At 44.4% G+C, this 26,352-nt stretch overlaps 1 protein-coding gene across 1 annotated transcript in view; it reads right to left on the reverse strand.

Moving 5' to 3' along the window:
• ITPRIP (inositol 1,4,5-trisphosphate receptor interacting protein) overlaps positions 1-26,352 on the reverse strand; it is a 184,205-nt gene that overhangs the window by 100,341 nt on the left and 57,512 nt on the right. Inside the window, exon 2 of the mRNA XM_086922754.1 lies at positions 24,538-24,677. The gene's annotated coding sequence lies outside the window, so the exon portion shown is untranslated. The remainder of the gene's footprint in view (positions 1-24,537; positions 24,678-26,352) is intronic.

Genomic DNA, 26,352 nt, shown 5'->3' on the forward strand with positions numbered 1-26,352 from the left:
TACTCAGGCCAATGAGACCACGAAATAGAAAACAAATAAGCATAGTAGCAACCCCACTGAGAAGGAGAGCAGTGCACCTGAAATGCACAGAAGATTTTGAAATATAATTTAACTACAATGTAATCGTCATCAGCGGCATTATTGGCTTGCTCCATGTAAAAAACAAATATTTGCAATACAACAACACAGAGCAGGAGAAAACATCATAGTAGTGAGTGATTAAATGCCAATGGCTACTACTACTCACCAAGCCCGGGGATCTCCAAGCCGAGCTGGTCCAGCAGGTCGCGCTCGCGGTCCAGGAGGTCCGTCCAGCGATGGGTGACCTGGCTGTAGGTGCGCTGGACCCCGTAGAGGTGGGATATGGCCCAGCACACCTTCTCCCACCGCTTCCGGCGCTCCCGCATGTTGTAGCCGCCGGCCGCGATCCTGCCGCCTCCCGCGATGGTCCTGGCACGGCGGCGCTGGACGAAGTAGACCAGCGCGCCCACTTCCTCCGGGCTGAATATCTCCCGGCGCGTCACCTGCTCCCCCCTCGATCTCACGCCTGCTGTCCTGCCACTGGGTCCAGCACTACTCCCCGCCGCCGCTGCGGCCCTCAAGTGCCTGGGCAGCTTCACGGCGCCTGGCTTGACCATGGTCTGGGCAGGTAAGGTAGGAAGAAGTAGAAAATTAAGAAAGAATAGGATAGGGAAGAAGAAAAGAAAAGAGTTTACAAAAGTAGTTTAAAAGTAAAGAAAAATAGCAGAAAAGACAAAAATATACAGCTAGGAAAAGAGAGGGATAGATAAGAAGCAAAATCGTAAAAAAAAAACTGAAAACAAGCAAAGGATGGGAAAGATATCAAGAGGATTAAACACCATGCCCAGACACAGGAAATGAATGAAAAACAAGATGGCCGGCGCCCGTTTCCGAGCGCGAAAGTCAGTTCGCGCGAGATTTTCCTCGCGATCTCGTGCGAACCTCTAGATTTCCCGCGCGATCTCGTGCGAACCTCTACTCGCAATGCGCTTACTGCGCGAGATTATACATAGCGGGCGGAAACACGTCACGCAAACAAAATGGCCGCGCCCGTACTCGACCTTGGGGTAAATTCGCGTGTTGCGCTGCAAGCGGCTCGCGAATACTGCAAAAAAACTCGCGAAACAACAAGCCGCAAAAAAATAAAATGCTCATTCGCACGAATTGGCGGCTTCCGCGGTCGGTTTCGCACGACGCCGCGCCCCGCGAATAGCGCGAAAAAAACCGCAAAACGATTTCAGCAAAAGCAAAAGCAATGAGCAGGTGCAAAAGGTCAACCTCATGATTTGTAACGATTCTTTGTATTGCTTCCTGAGGGGGCCCTCCAGAATTCGGTTGCCTGCTTGCAACTATTGTGTGACCCTGCTCTGACCTTAACTGTATGCCACAAAGGTCCTGATTTACAGCTAAAGGAGCAGACAAGCAGGTGCCAGGCTGGAACTTTAAATTCTTTCAGTGACACATTAATTAGCCCCTAATTCATTATTGTCAGTTGGGGCAGGGCAGGTGTTGTAACTAATTTTGCAACAATGAAAGCACTTAGCAAGTGCAAAAGATCACTAATCAGGGCGCACTAAGGAAGCAGGTGCCAGCTAAAAAAATATTCTGTGACACATTAATCAGCCCCAAATTAATTCAGGTCACTTGAGGCAGGGAAGGTGTGCTTTGCTTTGCCGAAAATAATGTACACTGGACAACCAGAGGGTGTGGTGATGAAACAGAGGGTGGCATGGGTGGGCCAGAGGGTGGCATGAGTAGTCAGAGAGTGGCAGTGGTGACAGAGAGTGGCAGTGATGAAGAAGAGTGTCCCAAACAGGCTGGACATGTAGAAACAACAAGTTCGCAAAACTTGCGACCCGACAGGTAAGTTCGCAAATTGCGAAATTGTAAAAACCCTCGCGAACTGGCAGAAACACGGGCGAACACAAAAAAAAAAAAAAATCCGCAAATTCGCGGGAATTCGCGGATTTTGCGGATTGCGAATCCGCAAATCCGCAAAATTCGCGAACGCGAGATCCGCAAAATTCGCCCATGCTTATTCCAAGCACAAGTCAGTCCTACATCATGTTTCTGCTCGAAATGCTCATGATCTATATCTTTCTATCCAAAGAATTATTAAACGTATCATATTTTTGGATGTTGATCTGGAATTCCAGATGATCAGGTGGACTAGATAGCAAGTGATTTTTGGCAATGATTTCTTAAAAATCCACACTCCTACAGAATACTTCCATGCATTTTTTATAGACTAGATTACTCAACACTAAATGCAAACTAGAAACAGGTTTCTTATCATATGTTACGGACAATGCCTCACAATGGGTGACTGGACTAATACCTGCCACTCTCCTCAGTTCTTCTGCAATCTGAGAATCTTTCTGGGTTTTTCCATCGTCCCCTACCTCATCTTCCATCTCCCCCCACCCCAAAGGGATTCTTGCATTTTTTGACGGTTTTATCACTCTGGACAACTTAGATCTGTCATCAAGCACAATCATAGTACTTCAAGATATTTTTGGAAATGATTTACATCTTCACTTTTAAGCACAGTAATACCACACACCTTCCTGCTCTCTAACGACCTGGAACCTCATCATGATGGGCTTTGTAGCTCAGCGCAGAGAAGAGTTCCTGTTTTTTATCACTTGCAGTGCATAAACTGAACTGATTTAACACAATATTTCTTTGGTTTGGTGCTTTATTTTCAGGTAGAACAGCTCGGAACCTGTAAGCAAGCTTTACTTCTTTCTGCTTCTGAGCTGTAGTGTCTAAAATAAAGTACTTACTCAGAGAAATGTTGGGTTAACTGAAGAGGCTTTATTCACTGCAGGAACATAAAACAAGCGCTTAAGTCTGCGCTGCACCAGCAATGCCTCTGGGCTGTTCCATACCCTCTTGCCATCCACTGTTTTGAAAGGTAATAAAATACACACATATCTGAATTAAAGGTCTCCCATTTAAAACCTGGGATTAAAATGCATTTCAAGGTAGGTGTTTGTCACAGCTAAATGACTGGATGTCAGAAGCAATTTGTGCGAATTAGGCGTGGTGATTAGGTTATGAAGTTGTTCTCAGTAACTGGTGGTGCAAGGCTAAATGTGTAATTCTTTGGAATGCTATTCTTTGTACATGGAGTGATCGTGAATTTACAGAAATGTGCAAAGTGAGAGGAAAAGGAGGAAGCGTAGGTTTTAATATTTAGGGCCTGATTACGAGTACGGCGGACTTGGGACCGCCCTTCTTGTGGTGATGGTCCAAACGATACCACTCCGGCAGTTCGACCTCCATAATACAATGGTGGTGGTGGGACCGCCACAAGACCACCACCACTCCCAGGATCCCACGGCAGTGGCAGTGTGGAAAGCAGACGGGAAATGCAGTGGTGACGATGCCAGCACTGCCGAGCAGATTCAACCCAGCCTTTCTACCAAGCATTTCTGCTTGGCGGAAAGACATGTAGAGGGGTTCCCAACAAGGCCCATGGGCAAGCCTGCCCAAGGGGGACATGCAGGGGGCATGTGATGCGCCCCTCAAAAGTGCACAGCTGTGCGTGCACTATGTGGCATGCATGACATGGTGCATGCCACACCGTGCATGCATGTGCTGTAGGCTCTGTCACAGCGGCGGTATGCTATTTAGGGCAATTTATATCTGAAACCCTACGCCAGACCTCAATAACATGCTGAGTTACTACAAGTGTCTTGGGAATACTCCCTGCATTCAGACAACTCACTTCCCATGTTTGCCCTTTACTTTCACACTCACCCTGCACTCACAGGGATCACAATGTACTCACACTGATCACCATGTACTCACACCACCCACTCACCCTACACTCACACTGACCACACTGCACTTATGACACTCGCCATGAACTCACACCGTTCTCCCTCCACTTACCCTGCGGTCACATGAGCACACCGTTCACTCTGCACTCACAGTGATCACTCTGCACTCACAGTCCCACTCTACACTTACAACTGCACCCAAATTCATATGGTCACCTCACTCACCCTGCAGTCACTCCTCTCACCCTACTCTCACACTGTTGCATAGCTCACCGTGCATCACATGGGCACTCCTGTCACCGACACAGAGCAGAGGGCTATTGTGCCTGCTACAAAGAACGGGTACCATGCAGATCACAGAACTGAATGTAGGTAAACTACGGGTAGCCCTATAAAAAAGTTAAATGTTGGTCAGAAAGGGGCATAGAGAGATGAGGTGCATTGTTGGCGAGTGGTAGTGAGGGAATTCATGGAGAAGGAGGAAACGGGAGAGGGCGAGCCAAAAAAGACTGTTGCACCATGCGCGACAAGTGTTAGGGCCAGCCCTGGCTGGGAGTCTTAACCCCCCCCCCTTGCCCCCCCTCCCCCCCAAAAAAAAATTGTGGTCTAGTTGTGCCCCTGATACACACAATCAGTATTAAGAATTATATTTCCAGATTAGGATGTGGCTGGTTGCCATTAAAAAGCAGCTGTACACTATGCTACAACTTGTCAAACCATTAATATTTACATCCTCTAAAAATATTTACCTTTAACAAATAATTATTCTTATGTTTTATGAGTTTTTACAACCCATGTCACAAAAATTATAGACTTAAATGTAGTGGAATCCCTAAATGTAAAATGGCTTATGCTGCTGGTAACAGCAATAAAAATGCACCAAGTACTCCCGAGATACATAGCACAAGGAAATCGCTGAAAAAAACAATATTCAAAGACCGGGCTGCCACACTGAACACTAAAAGAATGCACTTATGAGTTCATAGTCTCCCCGTGTGGTCATTTTGTACACAATTTTGATTTTGTGAATCGGAGAATACCTTCGAACGTCGAGCTTTCCTTCTCTTGCTTCCTGCCACAAATCACCCCGGCTGCCCATAAATGGTTGCTATGGAGGGCGGTGAGAGTTTCAGACAAACAAGGGTGTGTTTCTGTGGGATGGACTGCGAGCAGTGAGCCATTAAGGGACACCGTTTTAGCGTGCCTCGTCAAGGAATGGATTATAGGTTTGTCGCGGGTATTAATGTATTTATGCACACTCATATTCTAAAGCAAGTACTGGCTGATAAAACGGAAATGAATGCCCGGACATGACTTTTTAACAATTTCCTGAATGTTGATACCTGACGACAAACACAAGTATTGTCTGCGTGACGTTAATATTGTAGTGTTTGTTTTATACTAATTATTCTGACACCACTTATCAGGAACAACCAAAGCCAGTTCTAAATGCGGAGAGAATGAATTAGTCATACAGTCCGAGAGGTGTAGGTTATCCTGCCCACGCCCAACCTCTCACTCAGCAGCAGCGGAACCTGGAAAGACAGCAATAACATTGCATCCGCACCAGCTAAACATGAACGCTAAACATACGCAAAAGCAGAGCTTACATTGCAGAAGAATAAGTGACGGACCCAACTGTTTCTAAGAAGCCCGCTAGCACCTCTGGAACATTTGGGTTCTGAGTACCAAGGCTAGCTGGTCTTTTTTTTCCCCTCATGCCACTTCCACAGGCCAGGGCAGCCGGGCTGACCCTAGCGGGCATCGGGCGTTTATCCGGGAGGCTGGCCGGATTTGTAGCGATGGGGCCGGTTTTGTTAATAGGGGACTGGTTATGCAGTGATGCAGCAATATCGGCCCCAGTAACAAAATCAGTAGTGCTAGGGGCCAGTTTTGTCAAACAGCAGTACTTCGCACTTGCAATCCTTCCGCCCTCTGTGGGTGGGGAGCGGGCCAACAAAATTGCCAGGGCTGCTTTGGATTCCCTGCACTTCTATCCACCAATATAGTCTTCCACTACATTACTCTTTGGTAGGTTCCCTTTCATCCCTTCTTTCTCCCTTTGCCATTCTTTTCTATATCTCTCGTCCTCCTTCTTACCCCCTCTGCTGCTTTTCTCTGTCTAATTCTGGGTCAAAGTCTGATGGTTTAACATAAGTCCACTTACTGTTACAGGGCCATGTTAACAGTCCTGTGGTGTTGTAATGAATGCACCTCCAGCGACCAAGAAATGTTATTTGTTTAATTTTGCAGTATTCCGTACTCTTACTTTTTTAGCTGGGGATTGGAACCCTGAAATGCAGGGGAAAGATACTGTAAGTTTTTCTTTTTAAAGACTGTAGTACTCTCCTCTGCTCACTGCCGCCATCTGTAATGGTGTTTAAGCGACTGTTCAATTAAAAAAAAGGATGTTTAACTACTCTTACTTTTCTGAGGTTGAGCTTTACATGTTTTCACCTTATAATACACAGAAGATGGTAGATAGCTTCTGGAGCATCTGGGAAACAGCGGTGACCCTTTGTGGGTGTCAGAAGGCATGGAGGTAAAGCTTGTGGGGTAAAAGCAAACATGGCTACATCCTGTAATAGACAACTGGCATTCCCATGGATAGAAACTTGCTTCACTGTACTATTGGAGATCTGTGCGGACACAGAGCGCAGTGATGGGATAGTTGAACATGAGGACCGCTGAAGGTGGGAGTCTCTAGAAAAGATGTGTTGGAACCTAAGAATGCACCACACACTGGGATATCATTCTTATTGGGAATACAGATGTACTGAGGTGGTTCATGTGATACTAATTGTGTACTATGAGGGAAGAGGGGGTTGTTCTTGCCGAGACCCTCCCTGAGTCTGTAGGATGAAGATATGCCTTCTGTGGTTACAATCTAAGTCTAAATGTGCCCATGTGCCGTTACCCCTCGTAGTAGGGTTCTATGTGTTGCAGAAGTGACAGCACAAAGTTCTACTCACAGACCTTCTGAGCTTAACAAGACCGTTTCTGCTAAGCTCACAGAGGAAGCATTTGTTTTATAGATGAGAGTAAATGCCGCAATGGGTGCTTCGGTATCTAAAAGGGACGTTAGGTTGTGGGTTAATGCTAATAGTGTCCGTGGGTATGTACTTATTGATGTTTGCTGGGTGAACTCCTTGAATTTTGTGTCGTTGAGGTTTGTCTGACACCCTGGAACTGACCTCTTCTCTACCGGAAGGAAAAACTAGAACTATATCCCAGATTACAACCATTGGTAGGGTTTGTGGTACTCATGGCACTCGATAGTATCCGATACTCTAAGATTCGGTATTTATTGGGTACAATAAATTGCATATTACAAGTTAAGCCTTTCATAATGGTGATTAACATGCAGATAGAAGTACTTTCCACACCAAAATCAGCATCCCCTGGCAAATATTAGTAGGTTTGACCTACGATATGTACCTGGGGTAAATTGCGGGCAGAAGACATTATCATACTGGGTAATCACTGGATAATGTAAATTCCACACAATTCCTAATTCTGAAGTCTGCACAAACAGGGATTTATGGAAGGGTCAGAAATGTCAAGCCTTGTGGTAATCAGGTTCTTAGTGTTACGTGAACAGTCACTGGTATTGGTAGGATGTGGTTGTGTTGGAGGGAAAAAAACTGAGTAAAGCAATGGACAAGTGCAAGCTGTAGCTCCTGAGTCTGCAAAGCTGGGGTGTCTTGGCTCAGGGCACTGAAAACTTGCAGATAGGATTCCTTACATTGAGGCGGCTTTCGGATCGATTCTTTTGCTAAAGGATAATACGATTCAGAGAAAAAGTAAAGATTTGTCTAGATACAGAAGTTCATTAGGCGGATGTTAATATAAATTATGGCTTCTGAAAGCAGAATCCAATACTTGTTCTAGATATAAGTTTTCATGGACTTTCTTTTTTCTGCTCTCTGTGTCATTGATGCATATTAGAGTGATTTCTGCGACGAAAGTTATGGATGTTTATTCTCCAGACTAAACTAGGGCAAACACTTTTAAAAAAAAATAAGGTATATTGTCTTGGCTTTGGATAGTTGCCTATAAAATGAGCTGGTAGCAGTAGTGTAGCTAGTGTGTTAGGGACCTTTGTGCAAGGAAGGAAATGGGACCCAGGCTGCTGTTTGAATTATCAAGTACAGGATTAATCAGGATAAGTGGCGCCCCAGGCCTCTAGGACTCAGAGCCAATGCACCTGCTGCACCAATGGAAGTCACGCCCCAGTCTGGTAGCAACAAAGACATTGCCTCTCAGCTGAAATATTACAGGAAATGCAGCATGGAATGTTGTGGTGCACTTCCTACCATTCCCCATAATATAAACATACAATCACGCAAAGCAGCATGCAATAATACGATAATTCCATGGTAAGCTTTGAATATTGCTTTCGAATTTTGATTTCCAGCACACATATTAAAGAGAAAAAGTATAATGCCAATACATTTTATTTGTTTCATTGGCTAGAGCATTTACACAGACACATTTTAACCCAAATATTAAGAAATCTGAAAATCTCTACTAAAAATGCATAGTGAGTTTTATGGGATTCTTGTGGTTCGAAGCCACATGTCTTCCGGCATATAAAAGTCTGTCACAAAATGAGACTTACTGTTTGGCACAATAGATTTCTCAGTCAAACTGTTGTACTTTTTTTCAGGTCTTAATCAGCTACGACAGCTTTATACGAGGATATTTCTGACAGTGAGATGGGTCTGTTGTCAAGCCACTAACGCTTAGAAGTAGCTGTGGCTTTATAGGGTGCTACAAAAATATCTAGCGCATTTATTTATTTAATTCTTAACAACCATGATGCTGGTCAGACATTCCAAGAGGAACTTTATGGCCAAGCCATTGGTTGCTCTTCAAGTTTCACAAAGGTTTCTGACTTGACACGGCAACTATGAAAGAGGCTGTTGGACTCTGAGAACATTGTCTATCATAGACTTACAGTTAATGACTAGACCCCATCTCTTCTAAACAAAACTGATTATGGGGCTTCTGAAAACACACTGTATAACACATATGAATGTAAAATAAATATTAAAGTGAACCATGGTATACTGTGATATTTATAACGCGTAATACTCAAATCAATCTGACATCTCTACAGCACCACTGGGCCTGGGCTACATTCTTAGGAGAAGAGCTCTTTATCTCCAACAACTCCAATCCTAACTTTATGTCCATGGTTCATCCTTGGGAAGTGGAAGTGCCCTCTAAAATGGCATACGCTACCCCTTCACCCTATATTTATGATATTGCCACCTTTTTTTATGTCACTATGTAACAGATCAATGTATGATGGCTTTTTCATGAGGGTACGTACCATTTAGAGGAAGTACAATAATGTATAGCCTAAGAGGATCATTCAGGTTCGGGGAAGACATAGGTGAAAATAACGTTTCAAAGTATCATCAAATAATAGATGTTTCAGCATAGTATAAAGTATTTATTTCCATCACCCCCAATCAGGTCCACTCAATCACACTTCTCAGCTGAGAAGGCATCAGCTATGAGATAATGCTAGTCCATTGCAATGTGAAGGACAGGCTAAAGAGAATTGAGTGTCCTATTTTCAGAGCAGGTTTGAACAATAATGCCCTTGACTCTAGACAGAGGTGGACAGGAAACCAAAACCAGCCCTGGCAAAACAATCAACCTATCCCCAGAGTGCCAAAGGTCGCATCTAGATGAGGGATAGGGTTGGGCCAGGCCTGCCCACCCTGCTCTGACCACAGTCCCTAGCCTAAAGCCCTCCAGGAAGATGCTGAAGTGCCATAATGGCCAGTCGGCCCGACTCTAGCCTTGACGCTGTACACTGGGGTGCACTTAACAAACACTTACTCATCCCTTTGACAACTCTAATCAGCGGCGTCACTAGGGGGGTGCGGGGGGTGCGGACCGCACCGGGTGTCACCCCATCTGGGGTGACACCAATCTAGTTAGTGCTGCTGCTGGTGTGCTGTGCGCAGTTGCGCACCGCACCTTAGTTCTTACCACAATGTTAAATACTTACTGTCTGCTACACAGTGCGCACTGCACAGTGTATGTGTGCACTCACACTGCAGCAGCACGCACACACAACTGTGCTGGTCACCGCCACTGGTGTGAGGCGTACCCAGCAGTTTGTGGGTCCCCCAGGGCCGTCAATCTATCTTACTGGCACTACCAACCACCAATAACGGCCCTGGGACAGCCCCCGCGCACTGTGCGAATGTGCGCTCCTGCTGACGCCACACGCCCGCCGAAAATAAAGAATTATTACCGACGACATCACCAGATCGACCCGAGCGCCGTCGTGGTCTCCGTCTCCTGAGTCCTCTCCCCCAAATTCTTCTTGCTGGTGGGTCCGTCCGGACTCAGAGCGAGGCAGCAGTCCGACCGGACGGTGAGAGAATGAGAAGTAATTTTGAAATATTATCATTTATTATAAATGAATATGAATGAATTATGAAGAGGATGAACTAAGTTAAAAATGTGGTTGTGGCAGTGCAAATGAAATTATTCAGATTTCAGTACAATGCTTTAATTTATTTTACGGCATTCGCAAATGAAAACGAAAACACGGCCCTCTTCCACAGGCAGGTCTAGACTCTAGTGCACTAGTGCAGAGTGCACCAGGGGCGAAAGCTTCCTTCCTTCCTTGGGCAGTCACGATGCTGTGGGGGCACAGTTATTTCGGGTGGCCACGCTGCTAGGATTAGTTTGTTATTGAGGAGGCCCTATCCCTGAAACCTCGCAGCCGGGTAAGAGGTATTGCCATGTGTAAGTATACGCCTAGCGCCGGCAAGCCACCAGGCCTGATGCTCAGCCACACCTAGTATGTGTACATTTCACACTGGTACATTTTGTATACGTAAATGCTGGGGACGCTCTGGTTGCATCTCACCCCAGGATTGAGTTAGAACATATATATAAAAGAGGCATGTAGTAGGAGTTGAACTGATTTAACTTTACATTCTGCAGTCTGCACCAAGCTTACTTGACTCCCAGTAATGTCTATTTTCATTGCAATAACGCTGCCTGCCTATTGTCTGACGGTGGATGTGGGCAATGTTCACATGGTCTGGTCTTGTCCCTTCTTAGCCGCATATTGGTATACTACACTTAGCACCCTGCACAGGGGCTGTCCTCTCTTATATCTTGTTAGATATGCATCCTAGGACTTCACCGGCGCACCAGGAAGTACAAAGTGGTAATGCGATTCCTGGCCCTTTTACTGGCAGTGGCATTGGCAAACCACTTGATCACGCAGAAATGGAAAGTGGCAACTCCTCCCGTGGCTTCCGTGTGGCCACTGTCTTCGTTGGCATTGGCTCAGGCCGAGAGTGCATTGCTACACACTAGGGAAGAGGTGAAGGGTCGCTGCAAACATCCCATCTCAGGGACGTGGGACACTCTCCTGGAGAAGTTCTGTGAGGGGATCCCCGCCACTCCACCGACCCCTTAAAGACATGTATAGACCATATCCTTACACCTTCTCCTTTCCTTCCCCATTCAGTTTTTTCCCTCATCTCTATTCGCCCCGACTATACCTTGCTGGCTACGTGACATTTGGGTTATTTTCTTCACTGCTACAAATGAGTGCATCCACAGTTCCAAATCAAAAATAAATTTTTCTAACCTTCCTCATGTTTTATTTGTCAATTCAGTTATGGTTCAAAACTGTTTTCTACCCCTGCTGCCCTTTTATTGTTATATTCACTTTTAATTCTCTGCACATGACATCAACAATGCAGTGCTCCTTGCCAGCCACTTTTTTTTAAACTTTATTTATTATACTACAAGATACAGCAAGCAGCATGCTAAGGAGCCCACATTGCGCATCAATAAAATGACAAGTAGGATGGAACTTTTCTTTTTTGTCCCCTCCCACAACCCCAGCCAAACTTCGAAACACATAAACACAAGTGGTAGACCATACAAATGCGAGATAGCACTTCTGCAACATAAATAGTAGGAAGAAAAGTGAGTAGGTTTTACAGAGGCCATTCCTTCCATTTAAGCAGATTTTTTTTACAAGCGATTAGGTCATGGACAGATATTCCACAAGGTATGTGATCAGTGGAGCCCAGAAGTCCTTGGACCTAGAGGACAATGGCAATTCCTCAGCATATGCCTCCATTTGTTCTTTGCAGTATACTAGGTCTCTGATCCACTTCGTCAAGGTGGGCGCCGTCCTGCCACCCCAATGCATTGGAACAGCAAATTTAGCAAACAAAGTAGAAATAGCAACAATGCACCTATTGCATGGCTAAATCTTCTTCAGTAGCCCTAGAAGACATAGTTCTGGCGTACACACAATCTTTTCTAGTGTCATATCAAAGAGTACTTTCACAACATGCTGCCAAAATCTGTGTATGAGAGTACAACCCCACACCAGGTGCATGGAATTGGCCCCATCCTGCCCACATCTAGTACATCTCGCATCCTCCAGCAATCCAAATTTCAACAATTGCGCAGGGGTGTAATACATCTGATGCAGATACTTAAAATGTATAATGCAAAGATTACAGTTGGCAGTCAGGCGCCCAGTCAGTTTACATCAAGATTCTTAGTTTTCCCAGGACATGGGGGGATCAAGTTCCTTATTCCATTTATCGAACGCAGAGGAGCTAGACCAGTCATTTTACCTTTGGGATGCATTATATAATCACTCTACTGCTATGAGTGGTTTATTGTTCAGGAAGGACTGCTGTTATGACTGTTGAGTTCACCAAGAGAGTCAGGTCCAGTTGCCTCAATTCTCTTAGATTTCCCTGCTGCTATAAGTTGTTTGTTTTTTAGGAGGGCCCTGCTAGGTGAGAGACCATGTTCTTTCGTAAGGGCAAGATCCTGTATTTATGAATTGGCATGTTCTCACAGAGAGCGCCCCTGCTACGAGAGCCCTGTTCCTACGATTAGTTTGTTCTGTCTGAGTGGCAATGCTGCTATGAGTGATTTGCCCTCAGAAGGCCCTGTTGCTATGACTCGTTTGTTCTCTAGAAGGGCCTTACTGCTATGACTGGTTTGTTCTCCAGGAAGGCCCTGCTGCTATGAGTGGTTTGTTCTCTAGAAGGGCCCTGCTTCTGTGAGTGATTTGTTCTCTAGGAAGGGCCCGCTGCTACAAGTGGTTTGTTATTTAGGAAGGGCCCGGCGGCTATGAGAGGTTTGTTCTTTAGAAGGGCCCTGCTGATATGAGTGGTTTGTTTTCTGGGAAGGAACCTGCTGCTATGAGTGGTTTGTTCTCTAGAAGGGCCCTTTTGCTATGAGTGGTTTGTTCTCTAGGAAGGGCCCGCTGCTACAAGTGGTTTGTTATTTAGGAAGGGCCCTGCTGTTATGAGTGGTTTGTTCTCTAGAAGGGCCCTGCTGCTATGAGCGGTTTGTTCTCTCGAAGGGCCCTGCTGCTATGAGTGGCTTGTTCTCTGGGAAGGCCTTGCTGCCACAAGTGATGCATTGTCTCAGACAGCCCTGCTGCTATGAGCTGTGTTTGTACTCTAGGAGTGCCCTGCTGCTATGAGTTACACATTCTCCCAGATTTCCCTGGTGTTGTGAGTTGCTTGTCCTGTAGGAAGGCCCTGCTCCCATGAGTGAGCATGTTCCTCTGGCCGGGCCTTCTGTTCCGAGTGGATCTCCAGGGGGACCTTGCTCCCATAAGTGCCACTACTCAGCGCCCCCTGGGCTCGAGAGACTGAACTTTATTGCTTCTTTTTATTCGCCTCACATCCTCTTTTCTTCCTTCTCCCATCTCATGAATCGGGCCTGATTGTGGCCTTTGTCTCCCGTGGCCCTCTTCAATTGAAGCCACGGATGGGTAGGCCTGGCCTGGGGACTGTGGTAATGGCATTTTGTTTGCTTTTTGATACTTGCACAAGGGCCACCATTGCCTACGTAACGTTTGTTCTTGTGCTTGAGTGTCTACCATATATTGCAGTATTATATACCTCTTCTAATTGTACTTTGTTTTCTCTCGAGCAGACTTCACTTTAAAATAGTTTATTGGGAATCGATTAGACACCTGGTGCAGAGATCTTTGTACCCAACAAATTCCAAAGCATTGTAGCTGTAAGATAACTTTGGTGGTGAATATACTTGCTGGCGAGATCTGTGTGTGTGCAGTCTAGTTACAGGCCAGGCCTGACTCATACAAAGTATAAAGAGTTAATGTCCCAGCTGCAAAGTGAAGCATACACCATGCAAGTCACAGATTTGTATTTTATGTAGGAAGCTCAGCGAGTTACTGCTTTCATTGCAGACATTCTTGGGTGAGATAGGCTCCGACCTTGTTGAATTACATTTTTCTTCTATGGGGCCTTTGTAAATATAGGAACTAAATTTACAAACGTTACTAAGGATTCTGTATGATCCCATTATTTGCCATCCGTGTCCACTGGCGGACTCGGAGCGGAGGAGGTCCATGCGGTAAGTCGTGAGGGGGTGACACCATGAGTTACCCGCACCGGGTGACACCAACCCTAGTGACGCCACTGACTCTAATACAATTCCTCTATCAGGACATCTCTGACGATTGCTTCATAATTCTTTAAAATTAGTTCATATTTAATAGCAAATTAACAAAGGCAGCAATAAGAAATTAGCATGGGTGGAACGTGAAATAATTGCAATGCTCCAGCTAATATTATGAAAAGGGAAACATGCAATGGACGACTGAATTAACCTCAGCCACTTGCACTCAAGAACCATATTTCAGTCCATCAATTTTTTTAACATAATATTTCGCTCCAAAGGGTGTCCCGCGATATGCAAAGGAACAGTCCAGTCTAAACTGCCAGGACAGGACCAGGAACGCAAGGATACCAGAACGGTATCTGTCTGGGCACCAGACCCGAAGGCCACTCTACAATGTAACAGTTTTTAAACCAAGCGCACCCTATGGTGTATATCATGCTACTAGTTTGCTAATATTCTACTACAGCACAATAAAGGACGGAATGCTCACTCATAATAAATCTAAAAGGTAATTCATATGGTTAAAAAACCGGGGTGGAAAGTAGTCCAAAGCAGCTGCCCAAAAGTAGCAGCACAGGGGAAGCAACAGCGAATCCTCTGAACACCCAAACGGCACCCCTTGGTATATCGCATTTGGTTTTAATTGCAGACCTTAATAATCCTGGGGAAGGGGGGGGGGGGGGTGAAGTAAATCGGCCGCTCCCTCCACGTATTCCTGCACACCATTCCTGCGCACCACCACAATGTGCCTGCGGTGTCCATCTTTAACAACACTTTGCACAAGACACATTTAACTGATGGCGACAAAGAAGAAAAAAACGTCGGACTAAGCCCTCAGTTTCTCTTTGTGTGTCCTTTCTCCACAAAGCCGCCCTCCATGTCTCGCTGCATACCGCCTGCTTTATTGGCGAAAATAAACCATATCTCGAGCCTACCTTTAACTCTGTCGATGAGCGTCCTCCGTGCAAAGCTCTCGTTCAAGGGAATGACAAAAGGTCCCTGCCGGTGCACGCTCCGCTCTTGCGTCACCTTTGTTTGTGCTATAATTGGCGAGGTGTGGCTAATGTGACTACCTCCGCCCAACTTTAAATAGGAGCAACAAACGAGCGTCCAATTAACGCAAGACAGCCAGGGTTCGAATCTATCTCGGCACATTTACAGACGGATTTGATTCCTCTTACAGTTTATTAACTTGAAAATGAGGCATTGCAACGAGTCTTAAAATAAAATAGCACTCGTGGGGCCTCACTACAGCTTTATTCTGATTAGGTCAGACTGAATCAAACGAGGCTAGGGTACAAGTCCTGAAAACAAGCATTTGCAATGCAATAGGTCTCGCATTTACAAGAGTTTCAGCTATTGCCATTGTAAATGACAATGCCTTTTATTTATGTTTTAGTTTTTAAAACATAAATGAAAGGTATTTTCATTTACAATGCCAAAAGCTTAAACGTGTGTAAATGCGAGACCTATTGCATTACAAATGCGTGTTTTTAACTGCAGCAGATGCAATGCACTATAGGGCCTTTCAAACCCCTTCGCCTCGGTGTCACTGCACCAGCTGCACACTGGCTGCTACACTGCTGGATTCACATTCGGAAGTTAGAGAGCGCAGCATACAGTGTGCACTATACAATACGAAAGGCCTCTTGGCGCTGCTAGCTGTGGTTTCGGAAGACACATAATTGAAAGTATTGTAAAAAAAAATTAAAAAGTAGTTTTGAGAAGGTGAAAATGTCTACCTTCATAAATATCCATATGAACATGTCACTTCTTTATTCCTTAGCGCCTAAAAGCAATAAAGTTCGGATTATGCGCTAATATATAAGTAAAATAAACTCGTTCAATGGACACTTTAAGTTGCCCGTAAGGGGTTATCATGCAAGTGAAGGAATTAAGATGAGAACGGAAAGGTCCTGGGGCTGAGAGAAGCACTGAAAGCAAGTGGCTTGTTGCAGTCGTCTTCTACACAGGCATATCGCCCTTTCAGTGGTTTGCAGTGCTCCTTTGAAGTAACTCAACGTTGTCCAATTCCTTGCAGTGTCCTCATCTGCTCCACTAATCTCCGACTCACTGACAGAGAGATGTACGACTTTCACAGTCCGCAGTGGCCCGGCTGACTATATTTACACAAAAGTTAAAGGTGATATTTTCAGTCGCTAGTTGCAAAGCTGTGCAGGCACAGAAGATACGACAGTTGTCGCCCTGTGGGGCTTATAAGTAAAATGCTCGAATAATTACTTTATCGAGCTGCGGCTTTTCTCTTTGGTAGCTCACTTGCTGCTTTACTGTACTCCACTGTTTATGAAGGGACAATCTTTTGCACACTGAGTCATGTGCCCGTGATAACTTATTCCGGCTAGCATTCTCGGGCTAGCATTCTCGTCGTTGGTTGCTACTCCATTATTTTGAGCAAGAAAATTTTCCCAAAGAAGACAGGAAAATATGAGCATGTCCTATTGAGTAAGAGAGCGGTAAAAAAAAGCACCATATATTCAGTTCAAAGCACTTTACTGAGCACCAGTCTCTACTTTGAAGAAAATGTAACATTAAATACAGTAAAACTTTACTGCCTCACATTCACATGTTTAATTACTCAAGCCTTTGCGCTTTGCTGCGTCATGAGGGCGGATGCAGTTTAACGGATGACCATGTCTTTACGAAAAGAAGAAAGACAGCCTAGCAGCTTGCAAGAACGATTGTAATCTTACGTGCAGGCACTTTTGTCTCACGTTATGAAGCATTACTTGTTTGTCTATTGGTTATAACGTGGTGCTAGGTCCAGCAAGGAGAGAAGGCCTTTTCAGAGAACATTCTTAGTATGGAGCACCATCCCATCCACAAGACACAGTTCTCGGAAAAGTATGGCGAGTCGGCTCTGACAAAAGAACAACAATATAAGAAATTCGGTTGGATGGGCATGACACGTAGTTAGGACGGTGTTATATGCCGAAGTGTTATTCATTATTATATGAGTTAGCAGGAGATAATGTGCTATTCCCATGCTCACAGAATTGCCCCCTCCCATCCCGACAAACATTGATGAAGTTTTGTGATGTTCGAAAAAAACATCAGTTAACTGGTTTATCAGAAATTTATATTTCTGTGAGGTACTATAAAGGTGTTTCAGTGAGCGCGCGAGTGGTGCGCGCTGCAAAGAAGCGAAAAGAAACAAGCACTGGTGCCGCACAGCTGTAAAAGTGACGCCGCGCGGCAAAAAAAAAAGACCTTGGCATTGCTGTGGGGGGGCGGGGCGGGAGAGCATTGGCGGGGGAGCATCAGCCTTTGACGTGCGAGCGTGATGTGTGATTGAGAAGTGAGGCTAAGCGCGCGCTGGGGAAGCGTCGCGGTTGAGTACCTCACTTGCATTGGGGACAATCCGCGATGGTTTCAGACCTTGGTTTGCCCACTATACTCTCGTCTATTATCCCTTGCGGGATTAATAGGCGAGACCTAAAAAGAAGTGCGGGCACTAACTAAGTTAGCAGTATTTATTTATTTTTATTTATTAAAGTTTTGTATAGCGCTAGCTGGACCCGAGGGTATCAGAGCGCTTCACAACAAGTACAGAGGCATCAGACAGACATTGCGGACGGAAAACAAGGCAAGGGGCACATGAGCGAGTACAGTCTGTACAATAGCAGACCAGCGTAACACAGGGCGGAAAGTCATAAGCAAGTCAATCAGCTCTGGGGTCACCGAGATCATGGAACTTCAAAGTCCAGGTGGAGTTCTAGTATGCTCCGGAACGTTCGAGGAAGAGGACTTTGAGTAACTTCTTGAATTTCGGGAAGGATGCGGTCATTCTGATGTCTGGGGGGATGGAGTTCCAAATCTTGGGAGCATTACCCGCAAAGGATTTGCTAGATGTTAGGCAACAAGTGACATGGTGCGTGACATCACAGCAGGTGACATCACACTTGCCTCGCGGGAAATGAGCGCCCAAGAATTGGCATCAGATATTAAGACCTCACACGTATGTTTAGCAGGTCTATTATGAGTACATTTAAGTGCATTATGAGATTTAATAAATTCGATTTTGTGTTGGGGTTGTGCCAAAAAAGTGTTGCATCCCCAACGCAAAGTCTGGGCCTCAGATAAGAGAAAGGTGATGCGGGCATCGACCACGCCACAAGTATGGCGGGCGCACCGGCTCCTCTCTCTCTGTCGTGGAGGCAAGCCTGTTGCGCTACAATGACACGACAGGCGCGCCCCGAAGCCGATTGTTCCCCGGGCTTCCCAGTGACCCGGAAGTGATAGAATCACTTCCGGGTCACCAGAGGAGCAAATGCCAGGCCGATTAGAGCCGGCCTGGCAAGTAAGGGGTTAAAAGGCCGGGGAGTGCGAGAGTCTGCCTCTTTGACTCAGCGCTCCACGGCCTGCTCAACCAGCCTCTAGCGAGGCTGTAATTGTTTTCCCCAGCCACCATCCCCTAAAGCAGCTTATTTGGTCTTGTGATTTATGAAGGTTATTTCACAGGTTTGTTGCACATGTAATGGATTACAGGTGTGTCGTACTAATATGTTTTGTTCCTTAGAACTTTATCCCGTTTGCAGGTCATCAGTCGTCGTATGGAGGGCTATTACTTGGTCAGGCGGATGGCTCATCATTGGTGAGCAGTAAATTTAAGGTCCTTAGAGGGCGGCGCCATTCTTTTATGGGGTCGCCCATGGGGAGGGACAAGTGGTCTCTCCTAGAACTCCAGGGGCAGTTACAGCCGGTTGGCTAGATGGGTGCGGGGGAGGGGGGAGTGACGCTTTCTCTAGGCTGGTTGGCCACCCCGCACGTGCACAATGACGCCAGTAAACGGCGCAGAGATGCAAGGGCCCCCTTTAATGGAGTTAATAGAGCGTATGGGGGTAACCGGGGGGGGGGGGGTACCCTCGAGGTAAACGGGCCCTCCGACTGGAGTGTGTGGTTAATTGATAAGGATCTGACACCAGTTAGTGACCTTGTCGTAGGCCCAAATAGGATACGCAGAAAAAGTAAATGCTGTATGATTATGGTTAATATGTTAGATTCGGATAGGAAATACCTTGTACTAGAATTATGTTAAGGTTAGCTATCTGACATCTGTATTTATCAATTGTAATCAATGTCGTGAAAAGTTTTCTGCGTAATCATGTATATATTTGTTTATTTCAATTTTGTTTTAATTTTATGTTTAATAAATACGGCCGGGGGTTGTACGACCCCCGCTTCCTAAGAAATCCCTCTCATGTCATTTGAATAGGGTTTGATAAAGGAGGGAGGGGGGTTTAGGTAGTCCCTGGCCATATACATTTTTTGAAAACTCTACCACAAAGAAATTGTCAGGCAGGCGAAACATGGCAGTAGATCTGTTCTGCTTAATTGGCTGCAAAGTCTGCGTTTTAAAATATCTTATGGGGTGAAAGCACTTGCTGCAGGTGTGCCACGTAAATCTCAGGGAATAATACTAATGGTAAGAGAACTCAGGAGGTTAACACTTGCTGGAATATCTGTGTTTTCTAGTCCCAGATTTGAATTAAAGTAGTATAGAAGTTTAATGTGTTTCCTGCAAAGCACATCATGTAGTATGCAGATGACAGATTTTTACTTTATGTTAATGAGTGTAAGTGGGTTAGTTCTTTTAACATAGAGATCCTTTTGTTACTTGCAGTTCATAAATTGCACTACTAATATAGCACAGTGAGCTATGAAGGGCATGTGACTCCTACACCTTGTAACCCTCACTGTCTTATGTAAAACATCTTGTGCATTGATTTACACGCTTAAATGCTTTATTGTCAATGTATACTTGTATGTTACGTATTGGGATGAATAGCTCCATATAAGAAATAAAACAGTGATATTTAAATTGTGTTATTTGTTTAAATTCTGGGATAGACCAACACATCTGACAATCTTACAGTGCATGCATTTCTCTTATATACAGGGACTAAACAAACTTAAAAGATTGCCTCTCTTAAGTACCTGTGAAGTGATAACAGGCAGTGTGTCTTTGTTTCCCCTTCTATACCTCATATCTAAGTGTGAGGCTCCAGACTGCACCCAGCCAGCGTCATATTGGAACAAAAGGATGGCTTGGTGGCCCTTTAACCCGTTCCCAGCGTCGAACGTTCAGCGCCCAGTGCTGAACGTTCGGAGAACGAATGCTGGCCCGTCGGCCAACGGTCGTGCGCAGCACTGGGGAGGTAGCGCTTGTGACGACCGTTGGCCGACGGCAGCAATTAAAGGGTTAACTGGGCCTTTATCTTTGGCTCAGCTGGAGCTGAACAAAAATAAACCCTCCCTACCAGCACCTTGTTGCTGGGAATGGAAATCAGACAACATGCATGCACTGCTGAAAGTGTCCCGGTGTCTGAAAATGACACAGAGACAAGTTCAGCATATTTCAGTGGGGCCCAGCTTCTTGGCAGGGTGGATGGCATATATCCTGTGAAAACAGTGGGTAGACGTCGCCTATCTGCATATACCCCCGACTTGTGCACTGAATGAGGCTATGTTTAAGATAAACGTTCAGACAAAGCAGCCGACATCTGAACGTTCCAGATCAAACCATGTGACAGTCAAGGATCTATTTGAAAAGCCACTGCAAAGATATTGTTTCTGAGCAAATTATGTTAATTATTTATCTTGTGCATAGCTTCCAATGCTCTCAAGGACTCGCTAGTTTCTATGAGACTGTTATGATTTTATGTTGTTTTGTTGGTTTGCGGTTACTACCTTGTACCTTTCATGATGGCTAAATAATAAAGCACTCTGATACCCCCTGTGGTCATGTTTGCGCTATATAACACCTTTTTAAATAAAATAAATGTATAAAAGTAATGACCTCTGATATCCTCAGTGGTTTACACCTGTTACAACGCAACCTTTACAACTACCTACCATTACAACGCATTGCGCTGGGGGGCGCTCTAGGATAGGGAATAAGTTTAATTTACTATCCAACACCTTCCCTAGTGTCCACGGGGACTGGAGTTGGAATAGTAAATTATACTTACCACTATCCAGCACCTCTAAGCGCTATGCGTTGTAATGGTATGCGTTGTAATGGTCGCGTTGTAATGGTAGGTAGTTGTAATGGTATGCGTTGTAACGTCATACATCCCCTCAGTGGTTTACACCTGTTACAACGCAACTTTTACAACTACCTACCATTACAACGCAACTTTTACAACGCATACCATTACAACGCATTGCGCTGGGGGGCGCTCTAGGATAGGGAATAAGTTTAATTTACTATCCAACACCTTCCCTAGTGTCCACGGGGACTGGAGTTGGAATAGTAAATTATACTTACCACTATCCAGCACCTCTAAGCGCTATGCGTTGTAATGGTATGCGTTGTAATGGTCGCGTTGTAATGGTAGGTAGTTGTAATGGTATGCGTTGTAACGTCATACATCCCAGAGCAAGTGAAAGAAAAACACAAAAGAGGGAAAGAAGGAAGAGAAAAACACAGAAGGGGAAAGAAGGAGGAAGAGAAAGGCGGTAACACAGTGAGACATGGGAGAAAGCATGGATGGAAATTAATCTGCAAGACTGATATAAAGAAGCAGAGAGTGTCCAGTGGTGGATTAAAGAGGTATACAGCACGCCAGCCTTCAATGCAGCAGGCCTGAGCAAAACGTTGGGTCCTGGTATTATTTTCTTTTACACATTAACCCTTTCCGTGCTGCGAACGTCCAACGGTCGTCGCGTGCACTACCTCGCTGGTGCTGCGCACGACCGTTGGACGTCCGAATCCCGTTAGCGCGATCGAACGTCCGCACTGGGGCGGAATGTTCGACGCGCTAAACAGGTTAAGGACTGGCAGGCCAGCATGTTATATTTCTATTGACTAGTTTACGGTATGCATTCTCATAGTTGCTCTTTACATACTTAAAACAGTGATCAGCTTTTTCCTAATCTTGGTTCAGGAATGTATTTAAAAATCTGCCAATGCCTGTCACTATTTGAGTCTAGACCCATAGCACAGTGTTGTAGCTATAAGCTGATTTAGAATGGCTGCCAGTGGAATGCTACGGTATGAACTTGCCAGTTGAAACCCAGCTGGCCTCAGGAAAGCACGTCTGAATCTTGCCTCCAAGAGGTTTGAAGAAACAGCAACTGGAACACTGAACTTTATCACAACAGAGAGAGTTGGTGCCGATTTTATGGTGAAGACCACCAGGAGCTGGCTCTGACAGCGCGACTAGAAGCCACTAATTAGAGCGACTACTTCCGAAAGCTTGCTGGCACAACAGTAAGATAGACTGCCGAAACACACAACTCCATCTGCATCAGTAAGTGTGTCTGCGACATCCCGCCCTCTCAAAATTGGAGCCTTTTCATAATTCATTGCTATAATTATTGCGGCATCCAACTGTCAGAATCACGCCATAATGCGCATATTAGTGGGCTTGTGTCACATAGTGTGGGAAGTACCGTTAAGGCATTGCTGTATGTAGTGTGGCCCGCTAGGAGTTCCTAACATATGTCCTCATTGGTATTTCTATTTGTACATTTTTTTATGTACAACAACCAACCAGAGAAATTTTGCACTGATGGAAATGTACATTTTATTGTAATTATTCTTCGGGATGGGTTTGAGGAAGAATTTTTTTATATCTGCTCTGCAAGCATTACCAATTGATTCTTTGAAGGGGCAAGGTTCAGGCCCATTTTGCTAATTTAATGATTTTCAAGATCCCTGATGCAAGACCATCCCAATCAGACATTGCGCCGGGGTGGACCTGTCGCATCTGTGAACAGACGAACCGCGATCAGCGTGCATGAGGATGCTGTGTCCTATTTTAGTCTCTCTCTCTTTCGGACTTCTCGCATTGCTACGGTTGAGTGCGAACCATTGCTACATTGTAGCCCTCAATGTAAGCAGCTCTGATTCTGCTGTCGTTCAATTTTTTCCTCACTGAAGATATTTTCATATTTTGATAATTATTTTATTGCTTTTACAGAGCCAACTGGGTGATTTACTCGCAAGGTGCTCTTTTAACCTTGATGTCTTGAGATTAGATCTGTGGTTTTGGTGAATTATTGTTTAACCCGTTCTTGATAGCCACAATACACCCTTGTAATTAAACCATTTTGTGACTTCCTTGTCTTCTTACAATGCAGAATTTGATTTGAAGTTGTCCAACTGGTGGCCCCCTGATTTGAATTTGCTTATTATATCACTTGACTGTATATTTAAGGTGAGCGTTTTTTGAGCTTTTTATCCAAAGAGGCAGTGAGACTCCAGCATGGTTCCATTAGTACTTGTGGTACCTTATTAAATTTCTTTAGGGAGCCACACCTACAGATGAGTAGCCGGATGGCCTTCGCTATCTTCCGAATTGATCTATTGATCCCTTGCTTGGCCATTGCAAGAACATGGGTGAGGTCTTGCTATACATAGAGATAGAGTTTGCATTTTACCACACACTTTTAGTAATTGAATTTCAATGACCTGAATACTCTTCTCCTTTGTTCCCCATAGGTTGCTCTCATTACACTACCCTGATGAAGACACGAATTTAAGGTTTCGACGCCTTCCCCCAGTTTTTGGGTCCAAACGTAGACATTTCATTACAGCCTGGATGGAAGAGAGCATCCACAGAGAGGTACTATTGATTTCATCAATTATCTCTATATAGTGAAACAAATTTCTAGTGGTTTAGAATGCTGTAACTACAGGCTTGGTTCTAAATTATATTAAATATGTACTGTTTTTTTCCCCTTTTGGTCTATAAACTTACTCAAAAGCGTGCTTTCTGATCAATTTGTTGCACACATTTGGAGCAATCGTTTGTATGTAAATATTGTATTTGTACAGCTGATTTGAAATATAGTTAAATACATTTTTTTCATATGTACTTCTATGTTTATGTAATTTTTTATGTGCTCTTCCCTTTGCTGATTTAATACTTACCTCACTCCAGATGATTGGGGGTTTAGGCTTAGTTGTATTGCTGCAGGGTATGTTAATTAATTAAGCTTGTCCTAATTATCTATGAGGGCCAATTGTTGTGCGTATTACTTTGTGTCCAGGTCCTACAGACTTATGGGTTACCCCATGAGTATATATGGGCTCATGCCATGAGCATCGACATGCGCCAACCATTATTTACTAGAGTGTGACTCAGCAGGGCACAATCTGCAAGCCTCAACATGCACTGAACATTTATGTCTGTGCGATACCAAAATAGGTGTCTGTAGACACACGTTTTGCTCCTTGAAACGGAAAGCACATTACTAAAACATATTGAGACTCTCAACGCAGAGGCTTGTTACCACTTACCAGTTGTCTGTCTTTTCTTTTCTCTTTCACCGCAACCTTTGTCTTCTACGGCTTATTTGACAACGCCTCTTCAGAATCATGTGATCATACGCTATCCACATCTTAGACAAATAGCACAACCTAAAGGATTTTCTGCAACGCTGCAATCACACAAAAAAACAAAGTTTTGTTTAATAATAAATATAGGAACAACACTGCAACAAAACAAACAGGTATCTGTAAGCTAACATAAAAATAAAGAAAGAAAAAGAGATAATAAAACAATGCTCAAATATTTGTATGAACATGACATTCTCACAAGGAATAATTATATAGTTTTCTCAAACCTTCAGGAACTCTCAATATAGAATAGGAAGAATGGATTGACATATTCCAAAATTATTTAGAAGCAATGGGTGTCCTAGATTTTTCTCCTAGTTGCAAAAAGGAAATACTGCTAAGATCTTTAGGCGAGACAGACAGCATGTATTTAATTCTAGCCACAAGTGGTAGATTCAAAAGTGGAGGTGATAAAAGATGTCTTCAAATAAATGAAGATAAGACTGGAAAACAGATTTGTTAAAACTGCTAACATCACAATGACAAGGCAGACATTCTGTAGTTCACCATAAAGGATAGGAGGAAATATAGATGGGCTTGTGGCAAGACATTGTGAATTGGTGACAAAATGCTAATTTGAACGAATAACAGAGGAGTTGGACAAGGATCAGTTCATAGTACAGTGTGCTAGTGGAAAGGTACAAGAATGATTGTGGGTGGCAAGCAATCCTACTTGAAAAGTTGCAATCTCAATAGTAAAGATTGTTGAGGATTCAGAATTCAGTATAACATAGATGCAGCGCTTGGGCCCAACAAAGATTCAAGAAGTGGTGGTAGTAGAAGAGACTCATCAGGAAACAAGATCTCAGATAAAACAGATAAAGGCAGTTAGAAAGAAGCATCTTCCATGGACAAAAGGTAATTAGACTGAAACGGATGTATGACGTTACAACGCATACTTTTACCACGCATGCCTTTACAACGCGGTATTTACAACGAAAACCTTTACAACGCATAGTGCTTTGGGGTGCTGGATAGTGAATAGTTTAATTTACTATTCCAACTCCAGTCCCCGTGGACACTAGGGAAGGTGTTGGATAGTAAATTAAATGTATTCCCTATCCTAGAGTGCCCCCCAGCGCAATGCATTGTAATGGTTTGCGTTGTAAAAGTTGCGTCGTAAAGGCACTGCGTTGTAAAAGTTGCGTCGTAAAGGATGTTTTCCCAGCTGAAACAAATGGTGGAGATCACGGTAGAGTACAACATGTAAAAATCCAAAATGGCACTGTCTCAGGTGTGGTAGCCAGTAGCATGGCCAGTAATCTAAACATTAACCAGCAATTGGTAAGGATTGTGTGAAATGTAGCAAGGGAGGTCATATTTCCCGTGTAGGTCACAGTGGGAAAAGCAGGATTGCAGCAATAGTCTCTGACCAAGAAGATCGCACAACAGGGGCAATAAGTGTGTGGATACACTAGAAGAAGACACTTGATTTTAGTAAAGGGAAAAGCGGCTAGTTTGATAGTTGACTCTGGTTCCTTTTACGGAATAATTCCAAAAGACATGTGTGGCAATACATGACCAGATGTTTAACTTCTATCAAAGGACATACATCCACTGAGATACCAAGTGAGTTCCATCTATGTCGCAGGATATATGTGGGCAGAAATAATGCTCCATTACCACAGGGTTAAGGGTACGGTTTACATGGCTCAATCAGGGCCACTGATTTCGGGATGGGTGTACCAATATGATATAAGTATAGTAATGTACCGG

The sequence above is a fragment of the Lissotriton vulgaris genome, chromosome 5 (genome assembly GCF_964263255.1).
Source record: "Lissotriton vulgaris chromosome 5, aLisVul1.2, whole genome shotgun sequence".
Taxonomy (NCBI): Eukaryota; Metazoa; Chordata; class Amphibia; order Caudata; family Salamandridae; genus Lissotriton; species Lissotriton vulgaris.